The 6,678-nt window shown below is 48.4% G+C and overlaps 1 pseudogene; it reads right to left on the bottom strand.

Moving 5' to 3' along the window:
- Window positions 1–5,553: 5,553 nt before the first annotated feature.
- LOC115328487 lies at window positions 5,554–6,048 on the bottom strand (annotated as a pseudogene).
- Between the last annotated feature and the right edge of the window lie 630 nt (window positions 6,049–6,678).

Below are 6,678 nucleotides of genomic sequence, written 5' to 3'. Positions count from 1 at the left end.
ATAAACTATATAATCGGCTTCTTGCTTTGTGTGTACGTTTAATTTTCTTTAAAATTCAAAATCTAAAGTTTTTTTAAAGCCTCCTTGCAGCACAAGGAGCTTTCTGTCTTGAAGCTTGAGCATTTTAAAATAGTACACAATATTGCCTATAGTTTTGTGGAGAGCCCTGACATTCTTTGTATCTCAACCCTTTGATGGCCGAAAACTTCATTTGAAATATTAAAAACCCACAAACCCTCATATGTTTTTTTTTTTTTTAAATACACGGAATATCAAAAATACGGTCTCAGAAAAAAAAAAGATTTTTTCTTCGTAAGCCTGTTTTCGAAATGTTGCTCACGGGCAACATTGGGTTGCCCGCGAGCAACATTTTTGTTGAATATGGCTCAACCCCCCACCCCCCCCCCCCCTCCCCCCCAAAAAAAAATATATATATATATTTTTTTTTTTTATTGCGCAAATCTAAATTGTCTGATTCCACGCTGTTTCAATGTCGCAGGCTAAAGCGAAGATATTCGACGCATATTTTAATGCACTTTATAATATACAACGGAAGCACTTTTCACATTCTTAACGCACTAAATTTCCTTAAAACGCTATTTAATTGACATGTTCCTTTTCGTACTTTAGGGAAAAGTTTAACTTTCACTGCTCATCGATTCGATGGTCGCCTTCCAGCGTTCGCGCTATCTTATGCTGGGCACACGTAAAAACTCGTGCCCAGAGATGGTTTGTTTCTTTATTGTTTGTTTATTTTATTTTTGACACATTTGTCAAGGGGGTTGGGACAAAGGGCGAATAAAATCACCTGACTAGGTCCCAGCCCCTGTAACAACACTCAACAGAAGGGCACAAATCGAGATAGGGAAATAAAATGAAAAGCCAGCTCACAGCACAAGTCAAGTAAGAACTTATTTCAGCCAGTAAAAACTCTTCAGCTTAAAAAATAAATAAATAAAAAAACACTCATTAATAACGCAACTCACAAGGTACGTAAACAAGCAACATTAAAATATTCCCTTAGGTATTTTTTAAATGAAAAATTGAAGCGATTTCTTCGGCCATCTCATACACGCAATAATGTTTGTTTAGGATATATCTAATGTAGTAGAATAATTTTGAGTACCATAATTAGTTCCCATTTTTGGTTTCGGAAACTGCTGGCTGGTGCCTCACGTTGCAATTTGTTGGCTTGGGTAGGTACGTTTTGTGAAAAATGTCAGGATTACTGTTAATTTGTGTATGAATTGAAATCGCCAACTTTAGACAAACAAATTTAGCTACCGCAAGTATTTTTTTGTTTATTCAGACTATAGGAAGTTGATTGAAACCGGGGCAAAATGTCAATTAGACAAATCGTGCGTTTTTGTAATGTAAGATGTGGGGATTCCTCTGGTCTCCCTTCCCCGATGGCTGTGATAACGGCCGCGGGTCGGAACGCTCGGCCTTCTTCGCCGTGAGCTCCGACCTGTTCGTGAGGCGGAGGGCCGCCTGGCTTGGGGGGCTCTCCTCTCACTCTCTCTCGGGGGGGCCTCTTTCCGTCCCACCGCTCGGATGCGAATCACTGCCGACAGGCGAGGAGGTTTCGCCTCTTGTTTTCCCGCTTTCGGAAAAGGGACTCGTCCGGGTGACCGCGAAAGAGATAGGACGTGCGTCGGCGACTTCTCCGATGCTTTCCCGGTCTTGGCTCTCCGGAACCCCGCGTCTGGCCAGGTAAGGACCTTTTCTTACCTTGCCGGCGCGGGGGCATTTTGGATGGGGACATAGTAGTTCATTTTAGGAGTGTTCTAATAAATGCTCTTGGACTCTGTCCTTACTCTGGTACGTGTGTCTTCTCTTCCGCTATATTCGAGAGAGTGAGACAAGGTAGACGATCATTGGCACCGACGGAGGTAATTAATCGAACCGACCCGCGGTAATGTGGCCCTAAACGTTCGTCTATATTACCGCGGAGATATGGGGACCGCGGGCTACTAGGTTTGACGTCTCCTTTGAGATATCGCCGCTGTTGAGACAACCCTTTGGTTACTCTATCGGTACCTGTGTTAGTAGCAATATCCCACAAAGTCAATGATTAATATTATTTTCTGTTGTCGTGCCCCACACCAATGAGCAGTAATAAAGCCTCGAGTGAATCATGGATGTATAGATTGGTCGTTTTGACCAGTTTGGAAGAAGTTGTCTGCACCTACAAAGTAAACCAGCGGATCTAGAAATCGCCTTTCAGAGATTGTTTACTTGGACAGTCCAATACAAATTTTCGTAGAAACGAACACCAAAAAAATTATAAGATTCTGCGCGTTCAATAATGCAGTTTTTAAAGGATATATTAATTGAGTTAGTAATGGGTTCAATTGGGCAGGAGTGAGACCCGTTGACCGATTAGTGGGTGTAGGGGTTGCGAATGCCAGCTCCGGCAGTTTCCCGTACCAGTCCGTGTGGCGCTCAGTGTAGGCCACTCTTAAGGTTCCGATTTACCCTTTCCGTGATTTTTGCTTGTGGGTGAAATGAAAAGTCTTTTTGTGTTTAATTCCCAGCACCACGCATACGTCCAAACACACCTTACTCGTTAGGTAGGAGGAATTATCGCTTAAAAGCTTCACTGGAATGCCAAACCTTGCGAATGTTTCCAGCAGGAAGCCCCAGATTTGATGCAAATCGAGCTTTCGCAAAGAAAATAACTCAACCCACTTCGTGAAGTGGTCGGTTACCACAAACAAGTACTGATTGCCGCGGGGACCACGTGGGGAAGGGCTCATGATGTCACAGCAACAAGTCTTCCAAGGGCTCTGACTCACGATTGGTTGCTTAAGACCGGGGGGCTGACCACCGCGCGGTTTTGCGTTCTGGCACACCAAGCAGCTATGATCGTATTGGAGCACATCCTGGCTCATGCCCGGCCAGGTAGCGATTTGGGATAACTTTTCGTAAGTTTCGCTTGCACTGCTGTGTCCTGCCAAGGCAGAGTCATGCGTGTATCAAATGAAAAGCTTAGGTATCTTGCCGGGTATCACGGTCCGGAACGCCGAGCCATGTGGGTCATCGTCGCCCTGGGAAATTTAGCGCAGCAGGAGGCCATTGTTGCTCATCAAGTAGGAGTCGAACTCCTTGTCAGTGGGGCCGTCAGCTGAACCTCTTGCTGCCAGCCACGCCAACACGCGTTGGCAGAGTTCGTCATCCAGCTGCTTCTTGCGAAGGCTCACTAATGGACACCACCGTGGATCTGGGGTTCCTCGTGCCATTGCCGCGACAGACACCAAGCCATGGATATCCAGCGCGGGTACCTCGGGAAGTGGAGCACGAGAGAGCGCATCAGCAGCTTTGTTCACTGACCCCAGGCGGTAGACGATGGACTAGTCGTACTGTTGTGGCGTAAGCGCACAACGAACAAGAAGTCCAGCTGGATTCTTGAATTCCCTTAGCCATGAGAGCACTAAGTGATCAGATTCAATCGGGAGTGTGGTGCCATCTAGATACATGTCAGAAAGCTTCAAAGCATGAATAATGGCGAGACAGTCACCTCCTTCGATACTGTAGTTGCGCTCGTCTGGAGTTAGCGTGTTGCTAATGAAAGCAACTGGCCGAAGCACACCGTCATACTGCTGCAGCAAGACAGCACACAGGCCACTATCGCTTGCATCTGTCTGCAGTCCGAAAGGCTTGTTCATGTCTGGGAGCTGTAAACGAGCGTTGTCAGACGTGGCTCTTGAAAGGGCTGTGAATGAACATTGTTGTTCGGCCCAACACCACTTGGCGCATTTTTTTTTAGAAGGTGATTGAGCGGTTGGGATATCTCGGTACAGTGTGGAATGAAATCCCTGTAGAACGCAATCTTTCCGAGGTATCTCTGTCGGCTCTTTACGTCATTTGGGTTTCGGTATTCCGTTAGTGCGCCCAACTTATCTTCGTTGGGGCGGAGCATGCCGTTATTCAGAACGAATCCAAGGAGATTAATCTTGGGCGCGGCCACCTAACCTTTCCGGTGTAAATCGTGAGGCCAGCATTACGCATTCGCTCAAGTACGATGCAAAGGTGTTCGACATGCTCCTCAATAGTTCTCGAGAAAACAACCACGTCATCCCTGTATACCATGGCAAATTCATACTTTGTGTTCCCGAATACAACATCCATCGGGCGTTAAAAACTGGCTGGAGAGTTAGACCACCCAAACGACACTCGGGTGAACTCGAACAACGGTATGCATATGAAAGCAGTTTTTGGGACGTCGGGTGGGCTAATTTTGATCTGAAGAAACCCGCGACTGCAATCCAGCGTTGTAAACACGGTCGCGTTATCGAGCGCGTACGTCACAGAGAATGCTGGGGAAATAGTAGCTGCCTCGTACGGACACGTCGTTTCGCCGCCTGTAATCCACACAAAGTCTGGATGTTCCGTCCTTTTCCCTAGCGAGAACCACGGGGAACGCCCAAAGGCTCTTCGACTCACGTACTAAACCGGTATTGATCATCTCCCGCCTCCAAAGCGGCGCGTGCAATGCGGTGCAGCAGGATGCCAGACTTTCCAGGCGTTCCTCTAAACATCGGTGAGAAAGACTGCAGGAAGGCTTGCAGCTCCTGCCTCTGCTGGCTGCTTGCGGGGCACTTTCGGAACGATTCTCCAACGCCGGCAGGCAAGACGTCCGGCAACATAGTGAAGTGGGGTGCAGTGGGCGGGCTACGGATGCAATCCTTCCATCTGATAAACGGACTCAGCTCTGGTTGTTGTCCCAGTCAATATCCGCTATCAGAAAAGTCGAGTGCCATGATTTCGCCTGTAAAGAACACAGGTACCACGAGCCCTGGCAGATCAAGAACTCGCTGTCGCCGCTTCTTTCCAGTAAATAGAGTTTGCAGCCTTACAGTTTCTCCAGCTGTTATGGCGTAACAAGAAGCTAGCTACAAATGCATTTCACATTAAAGGAGGCTGATCTTCCATGCTTTGCAGAGTTCGAGGCGAAATCCCCTGTAAATGAGATAGCGGCCCCAGAATCCAAAAGTGCGGCAATGTTAGCCCTGAGCAGCGAAATCGTCACACACGGTTCAGTGATGTTAGGCTCGGGCTGGGTTCGACATACCGATAGAACCCGTGACGCGGCCACGTTGCTCCCAGGGACTGTAACGGTCGTCGGCGAGTAAGTGTCTGGTTTCAGCGTCGCCGGCTGTTGTAGTTTCGCTGGTTGTTCTGGTTCCGGCCTTTTGCCGCCGTCTTGTGCCACGTGTTACTTGTAGTGTCCAGAAGTCTTGAACACTGGTTTCGGGGATGGCTGGGCGTCTCGCATTCACAGCAGCAATCCGACGACAGTTGCCTGCTTAGGCCACCCGCACCCTGGTGATGGTTGGACCGCTTACAGCGATCGAGTAAATAATCACTATAGGAGGGCCTCCACCGGGCTTGCGACCAGCTCTCGTGGGGAGGGCTTGTTCCGTCGCGGCGGGGGTGAATGCTGCATGGCTGCGGGATTTCGACCGCAGCGTGTATTTTCTCCAGCACTTGTAGGAGCAGACCGACAAAAGATGGTTTGCTTGGGTGGTGATGGGCCCCAAATTTCGATAGGGCGTGGCCAACGACCTCCCACCTGTCGTGCCGACCACCGCCCGGTACCGTAACAGGTCGCACTTTGACCTCTAGGGACCTCTCGATGGGAGTTAGGCGAACATAAACTTATCCTGCACGGGAGAACGCCATGCATGCCATGCCAACCCTCCTGGTTGACGTGGTGGGGAAGGGAGGTTTCGTTCGGACAGTCCACTTGTGTGCACGCTTCGTGGCCCGCCATGCGCATGCCGTTTCCAGCGCGCACGCGGCTGGTGGTGGTGGCACGTAGTTCCGCTCGGCATAAATACTTTCCTCGATGAGGAAGCTATTTATAAGGATGAGCGCTTCAAGAGTCTCAAAAGTGCGGTTGATAAGGTAGACGTGGTATCTTGGGTGGCACTGTCTTCTGACACGAGGTACTCTGTCCGACTCCGGTGTATTCGGGTTCACCCCCTTGAAGAATTCTTGCATGACCCGAACGTACCGGACAAGACTTTCGTCCTGGTGCTCCATCCTTGCCTCGAGCTCTCAAAGAATCTGCGTTGCGTAGCCTGCAGGCAAAAAACGTTTTTCGTGGTTATGTCTGGAAGACCGCCAGGCTGGTGACGGGGGCCTCCGGCCCCAACCGGCATCTGGCGCTGGTTTGTAACGCCATTAGGACGTTCGGGTCATGCAAGAGTACAGAATGTCACAAAAAAAAACGTACAGTTTTTTTATTTTTTTTTTTCTACCGCTAAAATAATCTAGGCATTGCCGAACGCTCATTCTCCGCCCAAAGGTAGCACTAGAGGACATAACCAGATGCCAAAGTATCGGCACGATCTGATACCTTATTCAAAAGTTATAAGTGATTTTCTGAAACGTTCAATGGGAAAATGGCAACCGACGGAGTTTTCGAATACATGGGGCTCTATGGCGCCAGAAACCGAAAACGGGCAAAAATGGGCTCCATTTTTCCATTGAACTTTTCAGAAAAGCACTGATAACTTTTGAATAAGGTATCGGATGGGGCTGAAACTTTGGCATCTGGTTGTGACCTCTAGAGCTATAGTTGGGCAGAGAATGGGCGTTCGGCGATGCCTAGTTTATTTTTGCGGTAAAAAAACCCTGTAAATTTTCTTTTGTGACACCCTGTAGATTGGA

This window comes from Ixodes scapularis, unplaced genomic scaffold, assembly GCF_016920785.2.
Source record: "Ixodes scapularis isolate PalLabHiFi unplaced genomic scaffold, ASM1692078v2 PGA_scaffold12__126_contigs__length_90152505, whole genome shotgun sequence".
NCBI classification, from domain to species: domain Eukaryota; kingdom Metazoa; phylum Arthropoda; class Arachnida; order Ixodida; family Ixodidae; genus Ixodes; species Ixodes scapularis.
This window is presented reverse-complemented; position numbering and strand designations above follow the sequence as displayed.